Genomic DNA, 20,862 nt, shown 5'->3' with positions numbered 1-20,862 from the left:
CTTGGACTGAAGTTTAGAAATCACAACACGAATCTTAACTCTGAAGATATCACTGTAGCTGAAACAGAATTGAAGTCACCAGAAAATATAACTACGAAGATGGCAACTGAATGGTATTTAGTTTTCTAATGTCTTTATGATTATGTTCTAGATTTAACAACTAAAACTGAATATTCAACTGATGGAATATCAGCAATTTTTATATTAGACTTAGTGCTCTGATTGTAAATTAATTCTTTATTTACTCTGCTAATTATTCATGAAGAAAGTTGAACCAACCATGGAAATGTATGACTACCAAGACAAGTGTCTATGACTTCTATATAGAGTTGATACTGTTAATAAAAGACTTATTGTCTTTCAAAAATGCCATAAGTCACTCATTGACCCTGCTTTTTATACCCTTTCAGACTGGCCCACAGCAAACCTGCTTATTAGCTCAGTTTAAATAGTGATTCTAAAATACATCTTCACCTACAGATTGGGAGATATTTTACAATTCTGTCAAGGTAGTTTTGTACCCCATTAAACAGTTAGCACTTGCTTAGGGTCTGATCCTCAGAGAAATCAATGGGAGCTTAGTTTGCCTCATAGAAATGGGCCCTTAACATTTATTATGTTGTGTGCTCCTCAAAGGACTATCATTGTGAGTGACAGAATTCTGATGAACTATTTCTCTCTGAGCATGTTTTCCAGTCAGATAAATATGTAGCCATCCATGCAGCCTGCCTCTTCCTATCTATTTAAAAAAAATTCTGAAGGGACTTTCTATCTGTCTTGTTATACAAGCAACAGTTAAATGGGATTACTGCCAATGGCTCTGACTGATAATCAGATTCCAGCTCTAATATATTGTGCAGTAGATTATCTCTAACTAAATTCCCTTTAAGCCCGGGTGACAGACTATTCTTTTCTATGAATATGTTGATTTCTCATACAAAGAACACAAAATAAGAGTATCTCTGAAATAAGTAGGTTAGTGTGAAACTGAGTTACATTCATGTCTAGATAATTCATCTTCTCTTCTTCATAAACACCCCTGCATACGTAGCTGGAGCATGGCTCTGGCTGGCCAGGCTCCAGTTTTGGGATGTGCATTTTGCCACCATGTGTGCCACCCTGCTTTTTTCTGCTGGGTTTTTTTTTTTTGACACAAGGCTCTCCTGCATTCAAAAACCTCACTGCAAAAAACCTTGTGGCAAAAGCCTGCATTTGTGTGGCGTGTGCGGTTCATGGCGTTGCAGATGGGCCTACAGTGCTGCAAACTGCAAGTGTGAGCTCCTGGGGACCTGCCCTTAGAAACTAACTGCTTTGCCTTCTGCCTGACTTCAGACTATCACAGCTAACCACCTCTCTCTCATAATTTTTAATAAAAATATCATACACACATTTATGCAGTTACTTCTCCAGTAACAACCTTAGGATGTTCCACTGACTTGTTGATCAAAAATTCTGAAACAAATCACCAGAGAATCTTGTAATTAAATTCCTTTCTGCATGTTTCACTTCTAACTCTGAATTGTATCCATCTCACTACACAGCATTGCCAGCAGTTTTCTGTACTGTTTTAATAACTGTTAGTGCAGCCATTCATTTTTCTTGCTAAACATACGATATAAATGTTCCCTAACAGTCCTGTAATATTAAAGTCCTTTTTTCTTCTTTTGCATCTAATGTAAATATGTCGTTGCATTTTCCAATTACTCCTGTACCTGAACAAGAATGACTAGTTCTGTCTAATTTACCTTTTGCCTCTCCATGTTTAAAATCTAGGACTAGACAGGGGAAGTCTTTTGTCCTGTACAATGTTCTCCTTTCCTTATTGTGTACCATGGTCTAGACTGGTAGAATATGAGGGATGACTTGGGAATGAGCTGTTGACAGAGGAAGGCAGCTCATAAATATTTAACATAAGTGAATTAAGGAACTAGAAACCCAGCCCTTTTCTGCTTATGATCATTAGCAGGGATCCTGGTTTTCCCTGATAAAAGAATTGCAAATTCTCTGATAAACCCCCCAAATCCATGATTAAAGACTCCCCACAGCCCCACCCACCCCTCATGCTCATGCCCTTCACAACCCCCAAGCTCTGCTAGTACCTCTTGCCCCCCATCCACAGCCCCTGCCCCCAGCCCTGCTGGAGAGTCCTCCAGTTACTAGGGCTATGGGGCCAGGAACCTGGGTCTGCAGCCCCCTGCCCCCAACAGAAGGCAGTGGCTGCTGCAGCAGAGCAGAGCCCAGCTCCCCCGCTGCTGCCTGCTGCAGGCTCAGGTCGGGGTGGGACCAGCTCCCCAGACCCGTGCCCCCCAGATTTATGCACAGGCTGGGGGCAGGGTGTGTGTGTGCTGTGGGCTTGGGCTTCCGCCCTGCTGCTCTCCCCCCGACCTGTCACAGCCTAGTGCAGGGCAGGCATTTATTTCAGGTGGAGGGCTGCTTACCCAGTTTTGGCAAGCTGTCAAGGGCCGAATGGGTAGCCCTGCCCCTTGAGAAGTGCCCCACCCCCTGGTCACCATCTTGGGATCAATGTCCTAATATCTTGGGACCAATGTCTCAGGACCAGCACCAGTGGGACCCAGAGCAGGGCGCAGGCTGGCAGGGGTCTGTGGAGCTGGGCTGGGCTGCACCAGCAGGAAGAGGGGGGAGCTGGCCTGGCTCCATAGAGCCCCTGCTGGCTGGGACCCTGTACCCCTGCCACCCGGCTCTGGGCCCAACGGCGCTGGCCCTGGGACACTGGTGTGGGCTCCACGTTCCTGTGCTCACTCACTTCCAGTGCCCCCAGCCCCGCAGTACAGGCAGGGGGCAGCGTGCAGCCCCGACCCCGTGCTCCCCAGCAGGGAAGGAGCTAGTGTTGAGTGCGCGAGAAAAGTGGCTCCTCGTCCGCCCCATGGCTGGTGCTTCCTGCTGCAGTTGCTCGCAGCCCATGTGGGGCTGTCCTGAGCAGGCACAGGCAGCCCCAGGTGGGCTGTGAGCGGCTGCAGCACGGGACGCTGGCAATGGGGCAGGCAAGGGGCCACTTCCCCCACCTCATGCTCAGCACCAGCTTGTAACCCGCCCCCGCTGCCAGCCTGGGCCCGTGCTAGCTCCGGGCTCACCCATCAGGGCTGTGCCAAGAGAGGCAGCAGCTGCAGCCCCCACGCTTGCTGTGCTGGGCAGCGTTTGCCACCACTGCCTCTGGGCTGCCCAGTGCATGAGCTCCAGGAGGGCAGGAGCAGCAAACACTGCCCAGAACAGCAAGCCGGGGGGCCGCAGCTGCTCCTGCTGCAGTGCAGTCCCGTTGGGTGAGCCCGGAGCTGGCACAGGGCCCAGGCTGGCAGAGGGGGTGGTGTACAAACTGGTGCTGAGCTCAGGGAAAAGCAGCCCCTCACCTGCCCCATAGCTGGTGCCCTGTGCTGCAGCCACTAGCTGTGGGGCTGTCTGTGCCTGCTCAGGACAGCCCCACGTGGGCTGCAAGTGGCTGCAGCAGCGAGCATGGGCCAGGGGGCAGACAAGGAGCTGCTTTTCCCTGTGCTCAGCTTTTTCCTGGGCTGCTTTTCCCTGGGCTCCTTCCCTGCCCAGGGTCCTGCCCCCCCCCTTACCTGAGGTTCTGGTGCCGGTGCAGCCACATAGTCTCAGGCCAGAAGCCCCTGCTGGGACTTCTGTATGGGGGGGTGGGGCCAGGCGGGCCCTGCTGTTGCGGGAGTCTGCTCAGCTTCCCCTGGGTTCTACTGCCCCTGGTTCCTGTAATTTTTTACAGGAACCAAGGACAGATCAATATTAATTTTCTAAATTTTTGAGGGGCCCCACAGGCTGGATAGAAGGGCCTTGTGGGCCGCATCCAGCCCGCGGGCTATATTTTGCCCATCCCTGGCCTAGCAGGTATGACCGGGTGGTTCAGGAAACAGTGGGGCTGTGCAGGAAGGCTGTTTGCTGCTGCAAGCTCTGCACCATCCTGGCAATGCGCCCCCATGCACACAGCTGCAGTGAGGGGCACAGCTCCATGCTGCTACACCTGCTAAAGATCAATGTGCAGGGGATGCCTTGTCAGGGCAGCATGGAGTTCACAGCAGCAAGGAATGAGGGTTCAGAGGAGGGCCACTCGTCTGGTTAAAGGCCTACAGAAAAAAACCCTAAGTGGACTGATTGGGAGACCTGAACCTCTTCAGCCTCCACAAGAGGAGGTTAAAAGGTGATCGCGTGGCTGCCTACAAATTCATCATGGGGGCAGCAAGAAATAGGGGATACAATGTTGACCATGGTGCCTGTCGGGGTAACTAGAAATAATGGCCACAAACTGGAAGAGAGCAAATTCAGATTGGACATCAGGAAAAAATTATTTACAGTGAGGGTTGCCAAAATATGGAATAAGCTTCCAAGTGAGGTGGTGCTGTCCCCTTCCTTGGAGGTGTTTAAAAGGAGATTGGACAGACACCTGGCTGGGGTCATCTGACCCTAGCACTCATTCCTGCCCAGGGCAGGGGGCTGGACTCAATGATCTAATAGGTCCCTTCCGACCCTAACATCTATGAAACTATGAACTTTCCTGCTGTTCCCTGCAGCACTGGGTTGCACCTACTGGCTGCAGAGGCCCTGGGGGAGGGCAGCAGGGTGGGAGCTGAGCCTGCAGTGGGCAGCCCGCCCCACCCCCACCCTGTGCACAGATCTGGGGGGCACAGTCCCCCTTGCCTCCCTGGGAGTGCTTGCAGCAGTAGGGAGCTGGCCCCAACCCCCTCTACCTCCTGTATATGCCACCTGTATCCCCATCCCACTCCCTGCCAGGGCCCTGAAGCCATGCATTGTGGTCTTGGGCCCTAAGCCCCACACACTGCCCAGCTGGACAGCAGCCCCAGCCCCAGCTCTGCCCAACTCCCTCTCTCCTTCCCTATGGGGGCCTTAATCTCTCCCCCTCCCCGCCCTTACCTGTGAGAGCTGCTCTCCAGGCTTCCTGGCACACATGTGAATGTACATGCGCATGGCGCTCCCTGCCTGACCCCCTTCTCCCACCCAGTCCCTTGCAGGCTGGAACTCAGCCAGCCTACAGAGGGTTCATTGCAAAACCACAAAATCCATGGGTTTCTCTAATAAAATGAGAAATCCTTGTTTTACTCTGGTAAAGGGGGAAATCCACATTTTACTCTGTTTTCCCATGGGAAACGGAAAATCTGGATCCCTGATCATTAGGAGCTTTGCCATTGGCTTCATAGCAGCACGGCTGAGCTACTGATATGAACATTAATTATATCTTCACACTCTAGTATACCACTGGATTGTTCCACAAATTATCTGTGTTTAGAAAGCTGAGATCTTATCCAGCAAGGTGCTAAACATGTGGTGTACGCTCAACTTGTACTGAAAACACTGGAAACCAGCAGTGCTCAACCTTATAACAGATGCTTAGCACTTTGAAGTTCAACAGCTATTAGAGGGAAATGGGATTATCCAAAAGAGAGCAGCAAACTCTTGTTGCAGCTGAAGTAACTGAGAGTTATGCTGTGTCAGCAGAATTTTATAGCTATCCAAAACTTGTAGTTATGGCAGGTATTGCCAGGCAGACTTATAACCCATCAGCTTTCTATTTGTTCTTAGTGTGTGACCAAATGTTCAGTCTGGGGAAGATGTACTGAGTGTTATGAGTTTTATTTATGTAAAGTTCCCGGCAGAGGCAGTTTCCAAACAGAGAGAACTGTGATAGTGCCAGATGGGTTTGCTCTCCGCCTTGGGGTGAATCAGTTCTAAAGCTGTTTGGAATGCGGGATTCTTGTTCCATGGGAAGTGCCAAAATTTTGAATTAACATTATAAAACATGACATAAATATCATAATATTTTAAACATTTTGACATTTATGTTGCCTTATGTTAAACATAAATCTTGAAACAATAAGGAGAAGGTAGAATGGTTCAACATTATAAAATGAATTGTCTGAAAAGATTTTGTCAAGAATTTTAGTGAAATCAATATAGTACTGCAGAACATTTTGATTCTTTCAAATCAGATTTACTGGAAAAAATGTGTCATGAGAGTAATTTCAACCCATTCTAATCAGTTCTTGAGGTTGTGTAGTGTTAGGTTCAGATTCCAATAAGAAGGGATTGTCTTGTGTACTTTTATGGCCATCTTATTCCAAGAGTAATGCATATGAATAATTAAAGCAGATTTCACTTATGGTTTGCCTATACTGCATTCCCACTGCTCCCAAGGATGAAAGCTGTCAAGCACACTTTTTACACTGAGGGTAAGATGACAACCTTCACATGGTACACCTGTCATGCACCACTAATGCAACAAATATTGACAAAAAGCATTTGGTTTTTGATCTTCTGGTATCATTAGCAATATGAGTGCTTGCCTGGGACAATATTGAAGAGCTATACCATTAGACCTGCATGTGTACAATCTTCACGTGGAAGGTCTATCAGATGCTAGTCCACATGCTAAGCATGACTTCTTTTCAACAGTTCTAAATAATATGGTGAATAATATTGACATTTCACTCTACAATAAATTCATGTTTCAGATTGTCAGTGGTCAGTAAGATACAAAATTAATGGCAATGAAATCACTGCTGCCATGAACAAAGCAAAGTACTAGTTTTCCATGTACATTAGGTTTGGTCTTCAAGATGTCTCAGTTTTAGAGAAATCCAAAACCTTGTGAATCTCTATTATTGCAATAAAGAAATACAACTGACCATAATGAAAGTCTACAAACTTCTAAATCCCACATCTTTTCCCCACTGAGGGGTGTGTTTTAATTAATTTAACAGTCACCTCTTAAAATGTGGTTATATCAGAAATGGGGCAACTGGTGAGAAATGGAGAGATTAAGTCTCCTTTGTTGATGCCCACCTACTTTTTGACCCTAAACAGCCAGCGATTTTTTTTTTCAAATGGAACACTGGAGAAAACCCAGATCTCTGCTGTCTGCAGAACAAGAACATGTGCTCCTCTGCTAAGGACCTGAACAATGCTTGGAGACTTTCTTTGCACCTAAAGTGCCCCAACACCAACACTTTAAACATTGGTTTTGAAATCCTGATCAGTTCGATGCCAAAACTGTGCTGGAATTTCTGCAAATTCATCTGAGTTCACAGACAGTGAAGATGGATCCTCTGTACCAAACTAATCTAAAACTGCAGCTGCTTGTTTATTCTCTGATAAAAAGTGGACAAAATGAACATACCCATGTCTGTCATGGGGTCTGTACTTGCTAGCATCTGGAGACAGAAGCATTATTGAAAGAGCATAGGAAGAATGGTGATCCGGACACAGCAGAAGAATTAACAGAGTTATTGAACTCTGCCAGCTTGAAGAGATGGAATGAGACAGCGACAGGTCTTGACTTCACTTACTTCAGTCACAAAGCCCAGGCATTCCACCATAAGCTTGGAGCTGCTGACCCAGTAAAAACCTGTTAACTGAAAGATGGCCATTGCTGTCACCAGTCATCTTCTTTATAACTTGAACACCAAAACCGACAAGGTGACTAGATGTAAGGTCCAGAAATAACTTCTTAAACATTTGACAGTGCCCCACTATTTTACCACTATCATCCCCATACATCACAGAGGAAATTAAAAAAGGCCTTATAGCCGCTAAATGCAGAGGTGCTACTGGCGAAGAAGACATTTACCAGTACCTTGAATTACTGAAGATTTTGGGACCAATGGGAATTTGGGGCTTGCATGGTTGGCAAATCTACTCAGTGGTGCACAGCTGATGGTTCCAAAAAAGGCAGTAGCAGCTGATAGTCATTGTCTACTCAAACATAGGAAACTATGAAGCAAGAATCCCAGCTATCACTAAATAGCTCCTTGCCTCAACTTGAAAGTTAATAGCTCCATTTTGAGATCTGGGGTCTGTTCTTAAAGTATCATGATTCAATCCTGAGGCATACCTGAAATGATTGAGAGATAACGTTAGTGTTCCAAATACCTGATGGATGGTCCTGCAAAGGTACTTCCAAGCTTTAACATGCCACATAAACAGTGGTCTGCACTGCACCATTATTTCCAAACATCATGCCCATCATGACCATCATCTGGAAGATGAGAGACAAAGGTCAGATTCTATTCAACCTATTAGACTCATGTGTGGACTTAGCTATATAAGTGTCATTTTATTCTACCCTGTTCAACTCCCTGAAAATCCATTACTGCATCTGCTTTTGTAGCACAGTCATCTGACCCTCATGACTGAGTCACATAAAAGCAGCAAGGAGGAAAAGAACCCACCCATCTTTTGTATTAACAGTTTTTCAGGGACTTGAGCAACATAGAAATGGATCACACTTAGGTGTCCAAGTCCATACACATGCCTAATAAATGGCAGGGCCGGCCTGCCCTATCCTGTGGAACCTGTGGCCGAAGGGGCCCCGCAGCCAAGGGGTCCCCTGCGACTGTGAACCCTCGAAATCAGTGCCGTAGTGGTGGGGCAGGGGAGGGAGACACGGTTCCCACCAGTCTGCGTTGCTGCTGCCGGCTTCATGTCCAGCTGCTCGCTACCCACCCTTCCTCCCCTCCCCCTGCTATTGCCACTGCTGCTGGCTTCTTCGCATCAGGGGGCACAAAAATTGCATCTTGCAGGGGCTCCAAAAATTATGGGCCAGCTCTGATAAGTGGAATGAAATCTGATCCAATTGTAACTACAACACCAGTCTTAAATGATGGGACACATTTCAGGGCCTATTTCAAGCACTGTCATTAGCTGTGCATTAACTAGTACAACCTTCCATTCTGTTGTATTAACAAACCCAAAATCCTATAAATGAGGTTCCTTTGAATACAAAACAGTGGTGATAACAACAATTGAGTTACAAGCTGTAAGTTACAAAAGGAGCTAAGCTGTCTCCTTCCGGTCACAGTTTTTTCCCTTAATTGTCTCATTACTTTTTGTAGTTGAGCACAGAAGTTAATGACCTTTGCAATAAATCCAGAAAAGAAAGGTATTAAATCATGGAGGCAGATGTGTGCTACTGGTTTGTTTTTTTCCCATATTAGTCTCTGCTACCATTATTTTGTTCATGCTCCTGCAACTTTAACTATCTTGTCCCAAGATCTATCAGACAACAGGTAATATTGAAATGCATTAACTTTTTAACTACCTATGCAGAAACTGTAAGCCCCTTAGGCCAGACCCTGCCTCAGTGTTTGCAGTATTGCCAATCCCAAGTTTTCAAAAGTCATGAATCAGGACACCAAATTTATAATATTTGTTTAAAAATTATATGATTTAAACAAATGTGTACTCTGTCTTTTGGGATTAGACCCTTTTTGGTCAGGTCTTTGATTAAGCTTTTCTCAGCAATATGACTCAGAGGGGCTAGAGACTGACTTTTCTTATTTAAAAAAACCCTGAGATTCTTGTATAATCACATGAGTGTGGGAATAGGAGTCTAATAAAAGCAGCAAATATTGCAAGACTCATAATAAAATATCAAAACTTGATAACAATGTGCCTAGTAGAAGAAGACTTTGTTTATAATGGAAGGATAGAGGCATGACAATCACAATAAATGATAATAAACAATAATAAATTGTGATAATGACCGCTACACTTTAGATTTCCTTTACAGATCTTGGGTTTGAATCTGGTAGACCTAAACTAGTGAAAAGTGGAGTCCCAGAGTGGTGAGTCAGATGCTGAAGGTGGTCCTTATTGTAACTACTAAAGCTGTATAAATCTATCTGAAAATCCAAAAGAGTGATTTACTCACAGCACAGGTACTATTTCATTTTTATTAAACCTGGCTCTGTGCCCAAACCTTTGGCATTTTAAATAGTGAACTAAGCCAGGAATATATTGCCTTATTCTGAACATTTGTAACCTCTATTGATCTGCTCAGGTAGTAGCATGGAATAAAAGGTCTTTATTATTGATGCGGAAAAGATTAGTTCTCCATTGTTTTTCAGTCCACAAACATCCATCACTGTTTCTTTGATAACTCTCCATAATTCTTCTCTTCTCTGTGCCAAGAAAACCCATGCATATTTATTTGTTATGATACCAGGATTTTTTCACATAGTTTCATTAGCTCTCAGGTTTCCAGTACTTTCAGCTTTTCCTGAAGCTGAGCGTTAACTATTTTGCTTTAGTAGGCTCATTTTGCTTACTTATAGCCTTAGACCCTCAGTATGTTTTCATCCATATTCTCAGATCCACATGGTTCTGTCCACATCCAGGCAAAGAGGAGATGAAATTCAGCATAAATACTGGTATATTTGACAAGTCAACATAGAAGTTTAAATCTATGAAGCATCTTTCCTCTGGGCTTGCTTCTGCTACTGTTACTAACACTGAATACTGCACTGATATGCAAGAAGCTCCACTGATTTTCAGAGGACTATTTTTGGAGTCCGGTGCTATTCAACATTAAGTAAGAAGGGTAGAATCCAGAACTCTGCGAGGATGGCTGGAAACTCTGCTGTGGGTCCACAGGACTTCCTACCTCAGAGAGGGGAGTGCTTTGTGAAGAAGCTGTTCTTTATGCCACTATCCAATACATGCACATTTTCCAGTGGAAAATCTATTGGAAGGAAATTCCTCAGAGTAGGATTGACTCCTGCTTCTATCCCCCTTGGAAAAAGGGATTTGGAACATCTGCAGCTGAGCTACCATTTGATACAGAGTCAGCTGTGCTTCCAGAAGGTGGGCTGGGAAGCAGGAGCTGGAATTCTGCACATATGGCCCAAGAGCTATAGATTTAGCAATGCGGTTAACATTTTTCCTCTTATATTTTCTATTGGAGACATTTTCTTTCTATATCATAACATCTGACAAAATAGGTTGATGCCTACAAAAGCTTATCTAACGGTAGGAATACACATTTGCCCTTTAGTGTGGGGACAAAACTTAGACCAGGTTCTACCATTTTTAAACTAGTCTATGTGTGTCATACTTCTGTTCTGTTACAGGAATAAACCAGTTTCCAATCACTTACAGTGGTAAAAGTGTAATGTCTGTACCTGGCTTAAGGTACCACCCTGCCCTGCCTTCTGCCTGTATGCTACCTTTCTGTGCATCTTTATGAGATGTAAAGGGTCCAGTAAAGTATGAAGTCATCTTCAAACCTAGCATAAACATTATGACCTGGCAATGGCCCAGTAAAGTTTACGCATTACCTCCATCATCCCAAAGCTATAATTTGAGTGCCCTTTGTACTCTTACAACTTATGAGGCAGAACAAGCTTTCCAAGTTTTTCGGTCAGTGCATGGCTGTCATGTTTCATTTCAGCTGATACACATCAGGATGACATCTCCTGCAATTGCACTTTACTATACTATTTGTTTACTTCTGCTTTCTAATTCCACCTGCCAGGACCCAGACTGTCATGACTTTGGTCACTGGGCTACAGAGAATTTCACTGGCTGTTCTGTATGCCCCAGTTAGTACACACAATTTTTGAAAGCGATAATCTTTTGGAAGGCTTATAACTTACCATTTTTCCTTGTAGGTATAATGTGTGTGAATACTTGCATGCTGATACATATTCATAATGTTATTAATAATTCATTCTTATGCAAACAGCGCGTGTGTGAATACATGTTGATATCATTTTTCTTTGTATGCATGGTGTGGCCATAGGCATGCAAGAAGTTTCATTCAATTTATTTTTGTATATGCAATATGTGAATGTAAGGGTGAGGAGGAAACTTAACATTTTAATGTATAATTATCATTCATTTAATTTTAGCAATATTGTTATATTTTAGTAATATTATCACAGGCATATTAATTAATTATAATGATATTGTTATAGTTATTAACATTGCAACCAACATTTTAAAATATTAAATTATTAATATTTATATGCAGTATGCATTAATGTGCATGCTACTATTTTTATTAACCTGACAGTTTAAGCATACAGCATGTAAGTGAGGCAGTGTATTTCTCAAAATATATTTTATAGTTGAGATTTCTGGTTTCTGAAAACAACTTGTGACAATGTCTCACCTGTGAGAGAGAAGATTATTTTGTCAAGCTGAACTGTTTAGTTAGGTTTAGAACAGTATCATGGTCAGCACTTTTGGGTTATTATGATGTTTACATTTCAACCGGTTTCTGTGCACCATGTATACATAGGCTGGGCAGAATAATAGTGCTGAGGCCAGGTCAGAGTTGTGTGTCATGCAGAGAAGTACCGGTTGCTGAAGCTAGTTTCCTTCTGTCTGAGAAAGGAGGAGAGGGGCTGCCCTTTCCTTCTTGTAGTCTGATGAAGTGAGGATTCACAAGCTGAGGGAATGTGAAGTAAGAAAAGCAAAGAGAGTGAACTGATGCTAGCCTCCTGTTTCCTGACAAGCGGCACAGCTACACAGTTTCCTTTTGCAGTTAGTGCTCTTCAAGATGGGGTTTTCCCCCTTAGCTTAAAGCTTACATTAAAGGGAGTGATTTAGGAATAAGTGAATTAGAAGTGGGCCTGGTGTTTGTCATTAGAGAAGCTGGCAGTTTGAAGATTAGCTGGCAGTTTGAAGAGAAGCTAAGGGTATAGGACTTATCCAAAGGCTTTTCAAGTCAACGGCCTGATTCCCATGGGCCCCAGTAGGCTTTGAGAACAGTGAACTGTGTTATCTTGTGATCTTTGTTGGCACTTTTTCTAGGATAGGTTTAGAGCACAGTGGTGATGGAAAATGCTTCCATTGATTCTGGAACTGTTCTGTGGATACGCAAAAGATTTCAGTATTCAGTCCATAGAACCCAGGAACTAAAAAGTTAAAGGCCACATTTTGATTCATGTTACTTGAATCAAAGTTACTGGGACATTTGGAAAATAAATGGTGGTAGCCTTGAATTACACCTAAAACTTCTTTGCTATTTAACAGATCCTGATAGAGAAAGCAGTTTCACAGAACATGTAAGTTCATGCTTAAGTCTCATTAGAGTAAAAATTACTTAAAAACCTGCTGAAATGAAGCATATATTTAAGTGTTTTGTTGAAAGGGCTCCTGCTACCAGATTCAATGCATTAAAGACCCCTCCTCCAGTGGAAGACTGTCAGTAACTCTATGCATGTGAGTTGGTCCACTGAAGTTCCTTTGTAGAACAGGAAGTCAGTCAAGTCAGTGAGGCCCGATTAGTTGGCAGGATTAGGCCCTTACTGTGGATTAAAACTGACTGTTCAAATTGAATCCTTTACAAATAGAATGCCATTCAGTGTAACTTACATTATTATAATTATTACTAGCCAATTGCCCATCAAGAATGTTTCTGTCAGCTAATCAGAGGGCGAATAAAGCATTACGGATAGACAGACAGACAGACTTAGGCTTTCATAACATTAGAATTAAGCAAGGGACCCAAAATGATACCATTCCATGTGAAGAGCTATAAATGTAGATATTTGTATGATGGTCCTATTCTTTGTGGGAATTTAGACTGGGTGGAGCAGAATCCAGGTCCAGGCCTTAGTAGGGATGTGTTCTGGATTTTTCTGATTTTACTGTTCTAAATATGAAAATACATTGAATCGCACATTGTGTAGTGAATGACTATTTTTTGTGTAAGTCATCATTTTAAGTGTATTTCAGTACTTTAACAAACTACTGAATTATTAGCACTGGAGTCTGAATAAGTATAGTAATGGCAGTATAAATATAGCACTGAAAGGCCCCTGGGGTGGCCAGCCCCCACTTCCCCCTATATCTCCCCCCCCCCCCCACCATATTTACTCATATATAAGACAAAGTTTTTTCCCCCAATCAGCATGTATTTGCATATAGGAAAACCTCCTCATTAAATACACTGCCCACCATTAAACTGCTGCCAGAAGCATCCTGTGCTCAGTGATGGAAACTAACTATGGAGTTGAATGCAGTTCACACTGAGTATACTTAATGTTGTGTCTCAGGCCAGATCAGCCAAATCATTTCTGAACTCTGTTGTCTGAGAAGAGCTCAATTGTTCAAGTCTGTGTGGTGCTACCACTGGTGAGTATCCTACCTCCCAGACTCTTCAGTCTTTCAGATACTCCCAAATCCATGGTGTGGGAACTTACCACAAGGCTAGGTTAGCACAGTCCATCTCAATAGTATCCATTGTGCACAGTCCCTCAGTGCTGACTCTTTTTCAGTTCATGGTGAACTGCTATGTCAAATACATTTCAACTTCCTCTTCACTCCCACAGCTGAGCAACATCTTTCTTTCCGATTTCCAATGATTCCTGTTTCATCACCAGCTTTAAATGTCTAGCAAACACTGCCAAACGTCTTCATAGATGAGAGGCCTTCTGGAGCTGGGAGGCAGGAAAGGGAGATCTGTGAAGCCAGGAAGACAACAGCAAGTTAGAGGACACGAGAGGCTGCTTTGGTTCTAGCCTAGCTTCCCATAGGATACAATAGGGGTCATCAACATGGGCCAGGCACGGTCCACAGCCATGGGTCTTCAGCTGTGGGTTCTCTCCCCATGCTGCTGCAGGAGGGTTGTAGCATCTGCCTTCCTCTAGGATAGAAGATTCTCCACTGCACTGCTCTCCAGCCATTTTAACCAAAGACAATTAAATACAAGAGTAGTGGTACAGTTTAGACAGGAGTCTTCTTCTTTGTTGTACATCTAGTCCAACCTTTCTATATGGTCTGCTCCCAGTACTCTGCACAGGCCACTGCTTCTGGTGTTGGTGTTGCCAGACTGTGGGGTGCATTGTGGTGCCACAGGGCATCTCAGGAAATAATTCATGGTTTGCTTCTCCTGACAAACATATTGTTCAGTTGTGTAGAGGCCCTGTGATTTCATGAGAAAGTTGCATCTGCCGAGACCCACTCTCAATCTGTTCAGATTGCATGTGCCACTTGTAGTTGGAGTCAGATGCTAACTCCTCACTGGGGGTAATTCCTCGCTGACTCCATTCAACAGTGTTGTTACCTAGTTTCTCCCATTCTTTTTGGCAGAGGGTGGTTCAGACAGGAGGGCTAGAGAGGCATCGGTGTAATGCCTGACCTGTGGTGTTGTGATTAGAGCACTGTGCTGAAGTCAGAGACACAGTTTTATACTGTGACAGGACAGGTCCTGAGGGCAGCTGTGGCACACCCTATTGTCTGAATGAATTTTGTCCCTCACTCCAGCATACTCCCTTTCACTCTCCTTCCTGCCATGCCTTGAGGTAACTGTTACAGCACATACAGCTCTCGAGTCTGGAGTGATCCTGCTGGTGCTGCCCATAGTGTCACTTCTCTAACTTTGCTGGGCCTTCAGTCTGTCTCATCACCACCATCCCCATCCACTGACAGAGTTACTCTGTTTGTTGCCTTACACTACTTGTGCCCTGCCAGTACCCAAACGTGTCTGATCGTGACCCTCCAGGCCCTTATCACCTTGGCATGCTGATCCTAGTCTCAGTCCTGCCTGGCTCAGGTGTCAGCCCTTTCTGCTCTTTGGGCCCCGGCCCCTTGCAAAGTGTCTCAGGCCTCAGGCACTCCCATTGTGACCTCCATACTGCTCCTCCAGCCACAGGCCAGTCCCTTTGTAACTTAAACACAAAAGACCAACATAAACCCATCAGTTTATGATGTAAGGTTGTACCGCCCCCACCAGCCTTAGGTCTGTTAGCAGTACAAGTGCTGCTCTACGCTACCAGTAGAACCTCCTCTTCATCAGAGGATCAGAACCGAGTGGTGATATCACACTGGCTCCAGGATGAGCTTTTATCTCGTGGAGCTTGTCCCCCCAGTCACATGGCTCTCCTTAGCTCTCTTACTGAACGCAAGTGTCCTCCTTTAGCTCAGTGAGCTGCCTTCTTCCCTTTGCTACAGCTTGCACAGCTGAGTTGCTCGCTTGATAGCTGGCCTATGCTCAGCTGCCATCAATCACCAGAACACAGCTCGAGCATCTGTTCTCCCTCTGAAAATTACAGGGGCCTTGCTTGGCTCCCCGTTACATGTACCTTATTTCAGTATGGGGGGTGTGAGGAGAGAGGTACTTTGAAAGTGTGTAGCCTGTATGTGTGTCCTAATAACTCAGCTCGTGGAGTTAAAAGATGGGAAGGCCTTTCTCTTCTCCCCTGTCATTTTTTTCAGGATATATGCTCAGGTATGCATGTCCACTGTCATATGTGAATCTAGCCAGCGCATAGCTCTGTTGTGGCATAGTAGCGTAACAAAGGCCGGGTAAATGGGACAGCAGCCCCAGATGCTGACTTATGGGGGTGGGGGATGGGATTTTAATAAAATGACAATGTTTTTGGTTATGAAAAGAGAAAGCAGAAAACCTAAATGTTAATGAAGGTTTATTTGCCTCCTTAATAATCAACTGGAAACTGAGACTGACTGTTGAACATGCTAAAGGGTTTTATGCTTTTGGTCAGAGGCCATCACTTTTGGCCACTGTGTGATTTCAGGGGTGCCAGTTAACCAAGGAGACCAGTTGGTGCTTTGTGTAGACCTAGGGTTTTGTTTCTGCTGATACCATTATTCTGTCATATGACCTGTAACCCAATCTGTGTAGTATGAATAATAAGGTTTACTCTCCTTTTGAACCTATTTTCAGATCTGCTAGTGAACAGACCTTTACAAATGCAAAGCATGATGGTCATTTAGATATAAGTTGTGTAAATATTGACCCAGATACACAAATCCACTCCTGCTGCTTTGTGCTTGATGCAAAGCAATTGTAGACTCAGTTTAACAAGCTGGCAACTTGCATTTATGGATGCTTTGAAAAACTAGAGTAATGTGGAATAGCCAGAACTGACCCAGCAGAAACTCATGATCAAAGTCTCCCTTCTCTTATTACCCCTCTAACATTTCTGCCAAGGTTGAACTGCTGAGGCATCTTGTCCCTCCAGATCACTAACTAACGTTCTTATTCAAAAGATCAAACTTCCCCAAACACTGCTATATTCTTAAAGTATTAGAAAATTATTGTAAAGCAAATTAAAAGAGAAACAACCATTTGTGCTAGGGATAGTTTATCATAGCTCAAGCCTTAAGCTATTCTGGTGATATAAAGCAGCTGAATAAACTTGGCTTAGTTGGTCATTTATAATTACTTTACAATTTCTTTGCATAACCAGAGTCCACTGGCCAGCTTGGCCCAAAACGATATTTCCCAAGAAATCCTTTAGGAGATATCTTCTATGTAGGGGATTGTTACTTTGTGTTGATTCTCTGCACAATCCATACTGTAGATAGGAATACTGCTTTTCGATTATGTATCTTATGCTTTCCTTTTTATCTTGCTGACTGCATTTTTCCTGATGTGAAAAGCTTTGTGTGCAGGTGCATTCCAGTTTCAGTAGAACTCTGGTGTATTCATTTTCACTGCACTCCGGGGAGAGTTTAATTAGATTACCCTCCTCTCCACACACATGATAATAGATGACTTTCTAAAAGCATTTTATTAGAAAGAGAGCAGAGGGCAAACTTCCACTGGTAGATTGGCTGACAAACATTTGTTTCACCAGATGAGATACAAACTCGGAAGGCAATCTGTTGCAGCGTGTTGTTTTTTTAATTTTTATTTCTCACCTGTAGCTTGTTACCTCAATTCAGGGAATTATTAGTATTCAAGGAATCACTTAAATATACATATAACTTTAAGTACTTTTTAAAGTACTTTTTAAGGAGGCCTGAAATAATTTCCTTCACTGAGACCTATAGCTGCTCTTACGAACTTTATTATATTCATATTGTATTTATTACAACCATTACAATGGAGAGACAGGCAAGGGTTTCTTAGGGTGATATCTTTTATTGGACCAGCTACATCGTTGGGATGGAGTTAGAGAAGCTTTCAAATGCAAGTCATTTTTCATCAGGTCATTACAATGAAATTTATTTTAAAAAAATTGCTTTTTATATTTAACTGTATAATGTAGCTGCTTTCTGCTTGTCATAGTTGAGCCACTGGGAAACTAGCTGAATTGTGAACAGCCAGTAGATGGCAGTCTCTGCATTAGAATTTTTTTAAAAGCACCATTGGAGTTTTGTCAACTCCTGGAAACTGTCATCTAAAGTTCATTTAACAGACTCCAGGATGCATTGTAAGTCTTTACAATTGCAATTTTACTAAACTCCAGCTATGCAACATTAAAAATAAAAATGTACCATTATTTTTCCATTGTAGAACATTTACCTTAATGGGTTTAAAAAGAATAATTGAAAGTGCTGCAGTATAAATGGCTATCTATCATCCTGTCACCACCAGCCACAATTCTTGCGATTCTAGAGAACTGCATCCTCAAACTTGCCCTTATAACACAAGATACATCCCTACAGAGTCATGCCACTTAAATTGCATGAGCCCGACTCTGTTTTCCCTTTCACTGGGGTAAATCAGGAGGAAACCCATTTTAAACAATGGCCTTGTGCCGAGGTAAAAATGATGAGAGGTGTATTAGGTGCTAGGACCTCAGTTTTTTTAATGCAAAGAGAGATTTTCAGGTGGTGTAGATCAGTGTAATTCCAAAATCTTAGAACAGGACCAATGGAGCAACACATGCAGGAAAACAATGTGGTAAACCTGTCCTGGCATGTTAAAGGTATTATTGGTGTGAATATGATGTTAATGGAAAAGTGAGTGTGATTTGGCCCAGCTGCTAGTTAGGGGACAGGATTTTCATTGGCTTAACTCTGCAGCCATTGGAATTGATAGAAATACTCACATTTACTTGAATGGGAACAGTCAGGCCAGGCTTGAACACTTTTGAAACTCCCACCATAGATGTAAAGCATATACATATCTCTGACATATTGCTTCTTTTGAGCAACAGCATTCATTTTAGAGCCAAAGTTCCCTCTGTTTCACACAATTTGGCCCTGAACTTTGATGCTGAAAATGCTTTACATTAGATATAAAGAACCATTTACCAATGGTATAGACCTGGTTATTTACACTGAATTAATCCCACAGCGTTTTAAGTATCCCACATGAGTACTTTCTTTGTGTCCCTCATTTTGAGCTTGTGCTTTGACATATTGGGAAGTCCAAGGTCCAATCTCTATTAGGACTAAGTCAAATTAGACTCTGCTACTACACCATTGTCTTCAAGGAGACAGCTATCAGAAATTATCTTGGTTCACTGCTTTAAAAATTAGTTATTTTTTAACAGTAAAACTTTAGGAATTATAAACATTCCTTCAGTTTTTGTGGTGTTAGTGTGATGATGGAGCAGCGATAGTTTGAGAAATATAGGAGAGGCAAGATTTTTTGTCCACGTGTCATTGAGGTAGAGTTAAACAAGCTTTTGGGTATCACAGTACCCTTTGTCAGGATAGCGCCCACAAAAATTCTTACCTTTCTTCAGTTTTTGTATTTTGTCGTTGTTATTGCGAATTGACAGTCACACACTAAACTTGGTTGTGATTAGATGTATCTTTTAAAAGAAAAATGTTTCCCTCCTGTGTGAGTCATAGCCCTGACTGTACACATTGAAGGAAAAGTTTCCAGCTTTTTGGGTTTCCACTGGCATGTAGGATTGATTTCAGCCAGCAAAGGTTTAGATGTGGAAACTAAACATGGTCATAGAGATACCCTCCCATTTTTTACCTATTACTCAGAGTAAGGCTTGGTGTGTTTCATGGTATACCACCTCCCTTTCAGCTTACTTTTGAGCCATAGCTTCTCCATGATTAAGGGCAATGGGTTTTTCTTGGAATTTCAAGTGGTACCATTTTCACGCAGTATGAATGTATTTCAGTTTCTACCTTTTTTCTTAGGATTGAAAGTGAGATGTATATCAAAAAGAGCTAACATTAGTAATATGAGGGAAGTTACGTGCTAGGTTCATTTATAAAGCTCCGTCTCACAATACTTAATACTAAGTGGCTGATAGTAAGGGCCTGATGCATTGACTTTTAACTGTAGGAATCTCCCCTGCTTTCTTAACACACTTTTCCAAAAGTAGAAAATCAGTGTGAATGGAACATGTTTGTTTGTTTTTTTAAAACAAATCATATTTGTTTAAAAACATGTATATTATCAACAGCAAGAAGTCACACAGGGAAAATGCAAGAAACATATGCATCCTATAATTGCTCCACATTTTATGAGGGACTTTATGAGGAATAAAGTTGAATAAGCTGCACAAGGCAGTAGGGACTGATCTATGATTTGGAAAGGGGGCAGATCGAGGCAGAGGGAGAAAAAATTATTTGGGGGCATAATTATTTGCGCCCCCAGTAGGTAAGTCTGTGGGGGAAGGGGCAGGGAGAGGGGAAAGGGCTGGGAGGGGGGAGGGGGCTAGGCAGATCGAGGCCCCAACTCTAGCCTCACTTTGTCTCTCTCCACTGGGGCCTCAATCTGCCCCCTGCCATCTCTCCCTGAAGATCCAGAGGGGGAAGGAGAAGGCATTGACACGTTCTTCATGGTGGTGGTTTGGGCTGCGCTGTGGATGGGCTGGGTGGCAGCAGCGCTGGGAGGGGGGGCTATGTTGAATTATTGGGTGCCTGCAGACCCCTGTAGCTCTGCTCCCAGCGCTGCCTGGTGCACCCTGGCCCAAGCCCGTAGTGGCAGCTGGCCCAGCTGGCATGCAGATCTGGGGGCATGCACCCCCCGTGCCCTCCTGGGGTGTGTGCACCCCTGCTCCACATGGCCCCTGGATGAGTCGCTCATGGCTCTGTCCCATGCCCGGCTGTGCAGGGCCTGCCCCTGCTCCATCCCCACTCCCTCCCTCCCAGCTGCTGCAGTCACCCATGCTGCTCGGCATTTGTGGGGGGGGCACATGCCCACCCATCTGTGCATGATGGAGGCAGCTGCCATTGCGGGCTGGGCTTTGTGCCCTGAGCCCCACTGCAGCCCACCTGGGAACGGCCCAACACCACATGTCTTGTCATTGGGCTGAGCCTCGTCTCCTGCCCACCCAGTGGCTGGATGCCTGTGGTGAAGGACCAGGTCCAGGTGGCCTGCAGTGGGGCTCTGGGCACAAAGCCCAGCCTGCAATGAAAGCTGCCTCTGCCACA

General features: G+C 43.9%; 1 long non-coding RNA gene across 1 annotated transcript in view; it reads right to left on the bottom strand.

The window, feature by feature from the left end:
* Positions 1-20,862, bottom strand: part of LOC112550280 — a 52,765-nt gene that overhangs the window by 16,001 nt on the left and 15,902 nt on the right. Inside the window, exons 2-3 of the long non-coding RNA XR_003094030.1 lie at positions 13,968-14,226; positions 7,909-8,014 (exon numbers count right to left, since the gene is read on the bottom strand). This is a non-coding gene — a long non-coding RNA (uncharacterized LOC112550280). The remainder of the gene's footprint in view (positions 1-7,908; positions 8,015-13,967; positions 14,227-20,862) is intronic.

Source organism: Alligator sinensis, unplaced genomic scaffold (genome assembly GCF_000455745.1).
Source record: "Alligator sinensis unplaced genomic scaffold, ASM45574v1 scaffold65_2, whole genome shotgun sequence".
NCBI classification, from domain to species: Eukaryota; Metazoa; Chordata; order Crocodylia; family Alligatoridae; genus Alligator; species Alligator sinensis.
The sequence above is the reverse complement of the archived record's forward strand: the minus strand, read 5'-3'. Positions and strand labels throughout refer to the sequence as shown.